A 12044-nucleotide genomic window follows, 5' to 3' on the forward strand; every position below is an offset into this window, starting at 1 on the left:
ACCTCCCCTGTCATTACTACTGGCTCACTAACTTTCACCGCCCACATTGCGCAGTCCAAAGCTGCTACACATCTTGACAGACCTCCTGCCACGGGCGACTTTTGGTTGAAATAGTACACTACTGGGCGGACTCGGTCTCCATTTGAGTAACTACTGCTCCATAAAACCCGCCCTTGTTTTCACAAAGAATATGAAACTGTGCGTTGATATTTGGCAGTCCTAGGCCTGGTGCCGACATCAGGGCTTCCTTTAACTGGTCGTATGCTGTTTCTTGTTCCGGACCCCACTCCACACTTTCTAGAGCTCGTTTTCCTCCCTTAACTAGTCTCTGTATGGGTTCCGCGATTGCCGCGAAGTTGGCAATAAAGTTCCGACATTAGTTAAAGAGTCCTACTACCTTACGCACTCCTCGGACTGTTTTCAGTTGGGGCATAATGCGAATTGCTTCCTTTATGTCGTGGGGCATTGTTTTTGTCCCCTGCGACAGTTGGTGTCCCAAGTACTGTACCTCCTTCAATCCGATCTGAGATTTCTTGGGGTTTACCTTAAATCCCGCTTTCTTTAAGGCTTCTATAGTTTCTACTAGAGCCCCCATATGTCCTCTCTCGTCCTCTGAGGCAATCAACAGATCGTTCACATATTGGAGGATGGTACTTTGGTAGGGGGCTAAATCTACGGTCTCCAAGGCTCGACTCATAGTTCGATGAAATATGGCAGGACTGTTGTGAAAACCCTGGGGCACTCATGTCCAAGTGTACTGCCTATCCCCGACCGTGAATGCGAATTTATCTTGGGACTCCTGGGCTAATGGTATGGACCAAAATCCATACCATTAGCTATATCTAAGACCGTGAATATTTCAGTCCATTAAATATGGTCGCTGGGCTTGCTACGATGGGGTGCTCGTGAGGAGTTACTTCATTTAACGCCATATAGTCTATGGTCAATCGATATGACCCATCTGGTTTCTTTACGGGCCAGGTTGGCGAGTTTGTAGTGCTTTCGACTTCCCGAAGGACACCGCTCCGCAAGAGGTCTTGCACTATTTATTTTACGGCCTCTCGAGCTTCAGGTTTAATGGTTATTGCTTATGAGGAGGGTGTTCGGGCCCAGGAATGACCACTGGCTTGGTTTTTACCAGCCCACAATCCTGCTTTGATTGAGCCCACACTTCCCTCATTTGTTCGCATAATGGGCCGTAGTCTCTTGCTCGGGTGAGAAGTTGCACACTTCCGACCTTTGCGTGATTGTGCAAATTAGTCTGTTGCCCGTACGTCATGATTTTGCGTCCTCCCTTATTTCTCCAAACTATTCTCTTATTCTGTGGGTCTATTATTGCCCCTAACTGTTCCAGGAGTTCGATCCCCAATATGGTCGCTTCTGCATTTGGGCATACATAAAATTGTGCCAGGATCAGAATACCGGCTATCTCCAATAGAATTACTTCACTCTGGTGGGCTTTGGTGGCAAATCCTCCCACGCCAGTTATATGGGCTACATGTTTAATTGTGGGTAAGGAAATATCTGTCATAGATACCGATGCTCCGGTATCCACTAACATATCCACGAACAGCGCTGTTATGTAAATACGCAGATCCTCTCCCTGCCCCACGGGGGTCGCTGGCCTTCAGTCTCTTCCTAAGTCCCTCAGCGCTGTGATTAGCTGCTGTCGGTTCATCTCCTCTACTGTAAGGCCTGACTGACTATTTCTTTTCTTCTTGAGCACCCAACATTTATCAGTGGCATGTCCCTTTTTCCCGCAATTGTCACATCGGACGGTTGGTCTTTTGGGGCCCCTACAGTCAGCGGCAAAATGACCCGTCTTGCCACAGTTGTAGCATTCCCCTCGGCCCGCACTCTTACTACTCTTAGCCGCGGCCACTTCTTGTTTTATTCCCCCAGAGTTAATGTGGCATGCCCACTGGACAGCTTTGTCATAGGTGTCCGCGACTACCACCCCCATTTTTAAGATCTTTTGATCGTCGGCCAAAAGGCCGTCCTTAAACATTTTCATGAAGACTGGGTCATCTCTGTTCGGGGCCGCCTGCGCCTGTCCGAGGATTCTTGGTATTGGACCCATAACCTCTCTCCGTAGTCATTGGCGTTTTCTCCCTTTTTCTGGCGGGTCTGCATTATCAATCCCCAATTTGGAGTGGATGCTCCCATTAAGGCCTGTACAGCCTGGACGAACCCCGTTCTGGCAGTGTCCCATTGTGCCCTTGTGGCACCAATGGCAAGTATCATTGTGCCGTCACTGTGAGGGGGTGCTAGTCCTGTCCACCAGTCCTTTGGACACTTAGCCCAAACTATTTGGTGGACATCTCGCTCATGCATATCGTGAATCTCATACAATTCTTCTAACTTTTGCCAAAATTCTACATTTCTCTTCCGTGGTTGTAGACTCCCCAAATCCTGATTCATCATTTGTTTTTCTGTGGGTGTGAAAGTGTCGTATTGATATCGGGGGTTCCCTCCCTGTACGCCCTGGGTTACCCTAAGAGGGGCTGCCCTTTCTGTATTTACTGAATTTGACCCTTCCATCTCGGTCTCCTCATCAAAGGGAGGAGCCGATGCCGCTACTGTGGCAACATAAGTCGGAGGGAGGTCATAATCTGATCCCCCCGACTTGCCGGTTTGTTCATACCGCTCTCTCCATTTCTTATTCTCGGTTTCGTTCTCATTACTTTTCTCTACTAATTGTTTGGTTTCACTTTGTAACACACATAACTGATATACTAAAAGTACTGCGGCTTTCTTTGCCTTTTTCTGTTTCTGTTTCTCCCACCAATTCTTTTGCTCCTTGGGGACAGCCGAGGGATCCCACCCGTCTTTAATCATTTTATCTATTAAGCCCTTCTGGTCATCTGCAAAGAGACCATCCCTGCTCCCATTCAATGTCTTCCCCCGATGCCATTATGTGATCTGACCTTCCCTCGCTTCCTCTGCGAATGAGTCTCTTCACGTGGGCCTTCTTCTATTCTGTTTCTTATTTATTGTGATGGGATTATCCCTCAACTCTCACATCAGTTCATATGTATCACACAGTCACTCACAGGTTTCCGCCATCACTTTGTCCTCCCGGTGTTCCCTTCGACCTTAATCCTTGGCCATCACGTGGGGCAGTTGCCCTCTTAATTTCGGCTCAAGTTAGATGATTGAGATAGTTTGTGACAATTGAAGTGACGGGGACACTCGTTTCTCTTACACACCACTTATCTTACTTATATTCTACTTTATCTTAATTTCTACTCACTGTGTCTGTTATCAAACCTCTCCGAGTCTCACTTGTTCGTTGGGTGTCTGGCAGCCTCACGCCTGCCGGTTCGACGTTCCAATTTCGTGAAATCCGACCTTATCCCTGTACGTTCGAGTCTCGGTCAGGAGGACTTACCGGTACACCCTGCTCGCAGCGCCAAAACTGTTGGGGGAAAACCCCAAGGTAGAAATAAATCTACTCCGAGACGACGTTGGAGAGTTTGAAAACACACACAGTTTATTAATACGAGGTGCCAGGGGAGTTGTATGTAGGCTACAACTCAACTTGCGTTTACAAAAAATGAGTAATTAAAGTCGTAAACCACAAAGGTCATATGTCACTGCTTCTATATCTGTCATTGCAAAAAGAGTCTATGCAACAAGTTTTTTTTCGTCTTTGTCCTGCTTCCTTCCTCATCTTCGGCCAGCGTCTGGTGTGATTGGTTTCTTTCTTGCTCAGCGTCTTGTGACCTTTTCGCAATTGTTTATCTCATTCTGTCATAGTACATTTTGCAAGCACAGCAATTTCGCACTAACACGATTAACCCTTCACCAGTGAGTGGAAATATCCTCTCTGCATCCACCTTGTCAAGCCCCCTCATTCTCTTATATTTTTCGATAAGATCACCTCTCATTCTTCTGAACTCCAATGAGTATAGGCCCAACCTACACAACCTATCTTCATAAGTCAACCCACTCATCTCCGGAATCAACCTAGTGAACATTCTCTGAACAGCCTCCAATGTATGTATATCCTTCCTTAAATATGGAGACCAAAACTGCACGCAGTATTCCGGGTGTGACCTCACCAATACCCTGTACAGTTGTAGCAAGACTTCCCTGCATTTATACTCTCTCCCCCTTGCAATAAAGGCCAACATTCCATTTGCCTTCCTGATTACTTGCTGTACCTGCATACTAACTTTTTGTGTTTCACCCCCAGGTCCCTCTGTACTGCAGCACTTTACAATTTTTCTCCATTTAAATTATAATGTGCTTTTCTATTTTATGTGCCAAAGTGGATAACCTCACATTTTCCCACATTATACTCAATCTGCCAAGTTTTTGCCCACTCACTTAGCCGTCTATATCTTTGAAGATTTTTTGTGTCATCTTCACAATTTGCTTTCCCACCCATCTTTGTATCAACAGCAAACTTGGCTACATTACACTCGGTCCCTTGATTCATGGCATTAATATAGATTGTAAATAGTTGGGGCCCCAGCAACGATCCCTGTGGCACCCAGCTAGTTACTGTTTGCCAACCGGAAAATTACCCATTCATCCCCACTCTCTGGTTTCTGTTAGCTAGCCAATCCGCTATCCATGCTAATATATTACCCCCAACCCTTGAACTTTTATCTTGTGCAGTAACCTTTTATGTGGCACCTTATCGAATGCCTTCTGGAAATCTAAATACACCACATTCACTGGTTCCCCCTTATCCACCCTGTTCATTTCATCCTCAAAGAACTCCAGCAAATTTGTTAAACATGATTTCCCCTTCATAAAACATGCTGACTCTGTTTGATTGAATAATGTTTTACCAACTGTCCTGCTACTGCTTCCTTAATAATGGTCTCCAGCATTTTCCCAACGATAGATGTTAGGCTAACTGGTCTATAGTTTCCTGCTTTCAGTCTGCTTCCTTTTTAAAATATGGGCATTACATTTGCGGTTTTCCAATCTACTGAGACCTTCCCAGAATCCAGGGAATTTTGGTAGATTACAACCATTGCATCCATTATCTCTGCAGCCACTTCTTTTATGACCCTAGGGTCGAAGCCATCAGGCCCAGGGGACTTGTCTGCCTTTAGTCCCATTATTTTACTGATTACTATTTATTTAGTGATAGTTCCTCTCTCAATATAGCCCCTTGATTATCCACTATTGGGATGTTTTTAGTGTCCTCTACCATGAAGACCGATACAAAATATTTGTTCAACGTCTCTGCCATTTTGTTGTTCCCCATTATTAATTCCCCAGACTCATTCTCTAGGGGGACCAATGTTTATGTCAGCCACTCTTCCTTTTTATGTACCTATAGAAACTCTGTTTTTATATTTTGTGCTCAGTTACTTTCATAATCTATCTTCCATCTCTTTTTTTTTAGTCGTTCTTTGCTGGCTTTTAAAAGTTTCCCAATCCTCTAGCCTCCCACTAGTCTTGGCCACATTATATGCCCTTGTTTTCAATTTGATACCATCCCTTATTTCCTTAGTTAGCCACGGATGGTTATCCCTTCTCTTACAGTCTTTCCTTCTCATTGGGATATATTTTTGTTGCGAGTTATGAAATATCTCCGTAAATGTCTGCCACTGCTCATCAACTGCCCCATACTTTAATCTATTTTTGCAGTCCACTTTAGCCAACTCTGCCTTCATACCTTTTGTAATCTCCTTTATTTAAGCTTAGGGCATTGGTTTGTGATCAACTTTCTCACCCTCCGACTGAATTTGAAATTAACCATGTTATGGTCACTCATTCCTGGAGGATGCTTTACGACAAGATCATTTATTAATCCTGTCTCATTACACAGTGCCAGATCTAAAATAGCCTGCTTCCTGGTTGATTCCACAATGTACTGTTCAAGAGAACTATCCCAGATACACTCTTCCTCAAGGCTACCCTGGCCAATTTGCTTTGTCCAATCAATATGAAGGTTAAAATCGCTCATGATTATTGCCGTTCCTTTTTTACAAGCCTCCATTATTTCTTGATTTATACTCCGTCCAACAGTGTAGCTACTGTTTGGGGGCCTATAGACTACACCCACCAGCGTCTTTTTCCCCTTATTATTCCTTATCTCCACCCAAACTGACTTAACAAGATCTTCTGAACCAATATCGTTTCTCGCTAACGCACTGATATCATTCTTTATTAACAGTGCTACCCCACCTCCTTTTCCTTTCTGTCTGTCCTTCTGAATTGTTAAATATCCCTGAATATTTAGTTCCCAGCCTTAATCACCTTGCAACCATGTCTCTGTAATGGCTATTAGATCATACCCATTTGTATCTATTTGTGCCATCAACTCATCTATTTTGTTACGAAAGCTGCGTGTATTCAGTTCAAAAGCTTTTACATTTGTTTTTTTACCATTTTTTCCTGTTATGACATCTCTTTCTCATTCACCTTTATGTTTATGCATTCTGTTCCTGACATGTTTTTGTTTTAATTTCCCCCAGTGCTATCCTGCTCTATTGTCTTCTCATTCTTTGACTTTTTGCAGCTCTAGTGATTTGATTCACCAGGACCCTAGTCCCAGCATGGTCTAAGTGGAGCCCGTCCTAACAGAACTCTCTTACCCCAGTACTGGTGCAAGTGTCCCACGAACCAAAACCCATTTCTCCCACACCAGTCTTTGAGCCATGTGTTTAACTCTCTGATCTTATTTACCCCACTTAAATTTGCTCATGGCTCAGGTAGTAATCCAGAGATTATTATCTTTGTGGTTCTGCTTTTTAATTTGGCCCCTAGCTGCTCATCATCCCTCAGCAGAACCTCTCTGTTTGTCCTACCTATGTCGTTGACAGCTACGTGGACCACGACAACTGAATCTTCCCCCTCCCACTCCAAGTTCCTCTCCAACCCTGAGGAGATGTCCTTAACCCTGGCACCGGGTAGGCAACACAGCCTTCGGGATTCACGCTCTCGGCTGCAGAGAACTGTATCTCTCCTCCTAATGATACTGTCCTCTACCACTACAATATTTATTTTTATTGCCCCGCCCCCCCCCCCCACCCCCTTCCCCACTTGAATGGCCCCCTGTACCATGGTGCCATGGTCAGTTTGCTCCCCCTCCCTGCAGTCTCTGCTCTCGTCCACACAGGAAGTAAGAGCCTCAAACTTGTTGGACTAGAGCAAGGGCTGAGGCTCCTCCATCACTCCATCCTGAGTCCCCATACCTTCCTCATTGGTAGTCACTCCCTCCTGTCCTTGACCACGGATCGAATTTGAATTAATTACTCTAATTGGTGTGACTACCTCCTGGATTGCGGCGTCCAGGTAACTATCCCCCTCCTTGATGGGTCATAGTGTCTGCAGTTCGGATTCCAGCTCATCAACACGGTGTTGAATTCCTCGAGCTGCAGACACTTACTGCAGATGTGGTCGCAGTGGACCTCAATGTGTCCACCAGCTTCCACATGTTGCAGCAGTGACACATTGCCTGCCCTGCCATCTCTAATGTAATTCATTAATTAGATTTAGTTTTTAGTTTTTAATTCCTGCCCCTAATTTAAGGCCCTTAATTTTAAGCAATTTCTGTCTTAAATTTATTCAATGTCTCAGCTTCCACAACTGTCTGAGGCAGCGAATTCCACAGATCCACAACCCTCTGAGAGAAGAAATTTCCTCTCATCTCAGTTTTAAATGGGCGGCCCCTTATTTTAAGATTATGCCCTCTAGTTCTAGTCTCCCCGATCAGTGGAAGCATCCACCCTGTCAAGCCCCCTCATAAATTTATACACTTCAATAAGATCACCTCTCATTCTTCTGAATTCCAATGAGTAGAGGCCCAACCTACTCAACCTTTCCTCATAAGTTAACTCGTTCATCTCCGGAATCAACCTTGTGAACCTTCTCTGAACTGCCTCCAAAGCAAGTATATCCTTTCATAAATATGGAAACCAAAACGGCATGCAGTACTCCAGTTGTGGCCTCACCAATACCCTGTATAACTGTAGCAAGACTTCCTTGCTTTTATACTCCATCCCCTTTGCAATAAAGGCCAAGATTCCATTGGCCTTCCTGATCACTTGCTGTACCTGCATACTAACCTTTTGTGTTTCATGCACAAGTACCCCCAGGTCCCGCTGTACTGCAGCACTTTGCAATCTTTCTCCATTTAAATAATAACGTGCTCTTTGATTTTTTTCTGCCAAAGTGCATGACCTCACACTTTCCAATATTTTACTCCATCTGTCAAATTTTTGCCCACTCATTTAGCCTGTCTATGTCCTTTTGCAGATTTTTGTGTCCTCCTCACACATTGCTTTTCTTCCCATCTTTGTATCATCAGCAAACTTGGCTATGTTACACTCAGTCCCTTCTTCCAAGTTGTTAATATAGATTGTAAATAGTTGGGGTCCCAGCACTGAGCCCTGTGGCACCCCACTTGTTACTGATTGCTAACTCGAGAATGAACCATTTATCCCTACTCTCTGTTTTCTATTCATTAGCCAATCCCCTATCCATACTAATATATTACCCCCAACCCCGTGATCTTCTATCTTGTGCAGTAACCTTTTATGTGGCACCTTGCCAAATGTCTTCTGAAAGTCCAAATGCACCACATCCACTAGTTCCCCTTTATCCACCCTGTTCGTTACATCCTCAAAGAATTCCAGCAAATTTGTCAAACATGATTTCCCCTTCATAAATCCATGCTGACTCTGCCTGACTGAATTTTGCTTTTCCAAATGTCCTGCTACTGCTTCTTTAATAATGGACTCCAACATCTTCCCAACCACAGATTTTAGGCTAACTGGTCTATAGTTTCCTGCTTTTTGTCTACCTCCTTTTTTAAATAGGTGCTTTACATTTGCAGTTTTCCAATCTGCTGGGACCTCCTTCTGCTGTCGCCCTCCCTTACCTGCTCACGCTGCTGGGACCTCCTTCTGCTGTCGCCCTCCCTTACCTGCTCACGCTGCTGGGACCTCCTTCTGCTGTCGCCCTCCCTTACCTGCTCACGCTGCTGGGACCTCCTTCTGCTGTCGCCCTCCCTTACCTGCTCACACTGCTGGGACCTCCTTCTGCTGTCGCCCTCCCTTACCTGCTCACACTGCTGGGACCTCCTTCTACTGTCGCCCTCCCTTACCTGCTCACGCTGCTGGGACCTCCTTCTGTTGTCGCCCTCCCTTACCTGCTCACGCTGCTGGGACCTCCTTCTGCTGTCGCCCTCCCTTACCTGCTCACACTGCTGGGACCTCCTTCTGCTGTCGCCCTCCCTTACCTGCTCACACTGCTGGGACCTCCTTCTGCTGTCGCCCTCCCTTACCTGCTCACGCTGCTGGGACCTCCTTCTGTTGTCGCCCTCCCTTACCTGCTCACGCTGCTGGGACCTCCTTCTGCTGTCGCCCTCCCTTACCTGCTCACGCTGCTGGGACCTCCTTCTGCTGTCGCCCTCCCTTACCTGCTCACACTGCTGGGACGTCCTTCTGCTGTCGCCCTCCCTTACCTGCTCACGCTGCTGGGACCTCCTTCTGCTGTCGCCCTCCCTTACCTGCTCACGCTGCTGGGACCTCCTTCTGCTGTCGCCCTCCCTTACCTGCTCACACTGTTGCCTGTGGTGGCTGGCTGCTCTTGCTTTTATGCTCCACTGCTCCTCGGGAAGTGAAGGGTTATGGGGAGCGGGCAGGGAAGTGAAGCTGAGGTCAAGATCTGATCAGCCATGATCTTATTAAATGACAGAGCAGGGTTAAGGGACCAAATGTCCTACTCCTGCTTCGATTTCTTATGCAACAACAGAATAGTAACTTTTGTGCTGCAATTTGTGTTGAATCTATTGCAGATGTATACCGTGGTTAAATAATCTTTCCCCATTCTAAAGTCTAGATTCAGCAGCAGTAAGACCTGATTGTACAACTCCTGTTTACTGCCTATTATCTGATTTTTGTTTACATTTCTACTTAGTTTGAAAAATCTAATTTCTTTAATGTTCTCATTATATGCCATTGGTTCTGTTCTTCTCTATTGTTATAGCTCTCATCATCTACACCCTCATTGGGAAGAAAACACACTTCTGATATTGACCTTCTTGTTTGAAGTAGAGGAAGATAAACGGCAATGGGAAGAAAACTAGACAGTGGAATAAGTTTTGGATTGCTCCAGCGCAGAATCAGTGGGTGTAAAGGCCACCTTCTACGCTGTAAATTGTTAGTCCTATGGATCATTTACTGGCTCTTGGGATTAAACAATGTAATTCTGCAGGTTTTAGTGAGCTCAGTAACACAGATGTTGTTATCATGTCGTCTCGGCAACAGCAGTTCCCATTGCAACTAAAATTCTGTTTTGCCAAAAGAACGAGCTTAATCTTATATACAGAAAATGCTGGCAATCTCAGCAGGTCAGGCAACATTTGTGGAGAGAAAGCAGAGTTAGCGTTTCGGGTCGATGACCCCTTCGTCAGAACTGGAGAGTGTTCAGAAAGAACACATTCTTAGGAAGCACTGAAAGGGGGAGGGGAAGAAAGTCCACTGCCATTCAATCGAGGCAACACCTCAGCAATCTTATTATCTGTTGTGTAGTGTCTCTGCACCTTGCTACAAACTCACACGAGGCATGTATATATCAGACAGGGTCACTCTGTGACCTTCACTTTATTCCCAGGACCAAAGAGTGCTGACCCTGGGTGGGATCTCCCCTTTTATACCTGGAAACCCAGGTGAAGAGTGTCTCCCGCAAGCACACCCCCTGTAGTCAGGGTGTGCATTTCAAGGGTACAGGTACAGTGTGCATGAGTTACAGTTACATAACTATTGTCATTGCAAGATGGTGAAATACATGACATCACCTCCCCCCTTGAGTCTTTTTAGTTTCAGAGGTTAAGTCTATCGGGTGGTCGATGCTCTCTCGTGGAGTGCCGCAGTTGTGCTTCTGGTGGCTGAGCCTCAGCACGCGTCTCTGTTACTTGAGGTGATTCCGGCCTGTCCAGGCTGGCCGCAGGGACTGTGCATGCTGAGGGCTGTCTCTGTTGCTCGTCCACTGGCAGTGGTGCAGGTGCTATCTCATCATGTTCCTCCGTGTCTATGCTGAACCTTGTCTTTACTTGGTCCAAGTGTTTGCGGCATATCTGCCCATTGTTTAGTCTGACCACCATGACCCTGTTTCCTTCTTTAGCAATTACAGTGCCCTCAAGCCATTTGGGTCCCAAAGCATGGTTAAGAACAAATATTGGGTCATCTATTTCTATACACCTCCCCCTTGAGCCTCGATCATGGAGCTCGGTTTGGGACTGGCGCTTGCCCTCAACAATGTCTGTCAGGTCTGGGTGAATGAGGGACAGCCGTGTCTTGAGCGTGCGTTTCATGTGGAGTTCCGCTGGCGGGACTCCCGTGAGCGAGTGCGGCTGGGACTTGTAGGCCAGCAGGAGGCACGATAGGCGGTACTGAAGGGAGGGTCCTTGGATGCGTAGTATGCACTGCTTTATGACTTGGACCGCCCGTTCCGCCTGGCCATTGGAAGCCGGCTTGAACTGCGCTGTCCGGATGTGCTTGATCCCATTGCCCGACATAAACTCTTGGAATTCATGGCTGGTAAAACACGGGCCATTGTCGCTGACCAGGATGTCTGGCAGGCCATGGGTCGTGAAAATCGTTCGCAGACTCTCCACGGTGATGGATGTCGTGCATGAGTTCAATATGATGCACTCGATCCACTTCGAGTATGCATCAACTACGATCAGGAACATTTTCCCCATGAACGGGCCCACATAGTCTACGTGGATACGTGACCATGGCCTGGTGGGCCAGGACCACGGGCTGAGTGGAGCCTCCCTGGGGGCATTGGCCAGCTGGGCACACATCGTGCACCTGCGAACCCAGTCGGCTGTCATCATTACCCTGTTGCAATTCACACTCAACCCCGTAGGATGACGCATCGCATGTTAAAACCAGTTTTTTACAGGGGTCATACAAAGTCAACAGTTTGTTGGAACACAGCAGGTTCCTCACATTATTGAACACCCATTCTTGACAATCCCCACAAAACCATTCACAACCTTTATGGAGGAGCATGTGTAACGGCTCCAACAACTTAAGTTCGGCAGAAAGTTCCCAAAATAGTTG

At 46.3% G+C, this 12044-nt stretch overlaps 1 protein-coding gene across 1 annotated transcript in view; it reads left to right on the top strand.

Annotated features, from left to right (window-relative positions):
- The window catches only part of LOC139253819 (low-density lipoprotein receptor-related protein 1-like), a 2398725-nt gene that overhangs the window by 1951344 nt on the left and 435337 nt on the right, over positions 1–12044 (top strand). The window lies entirely within an intron of this gene.

The sequence above is a fragment of the Pristiophorus japonicus genome, chromosome 3 (genome assembly GCF_044704955.1).
Source record: "Pristiophorus japonicus isolate sPriJap1 chromosome 3, sPriJap1.hap1, whole genome shotgun sequence".
Taxonomy (NCBI): Eukaryota; Metazoa; Chordata; class Chondrichthyes; family Pristiophoridae; genus Pristiophorus; species Pristiophorus japonicus.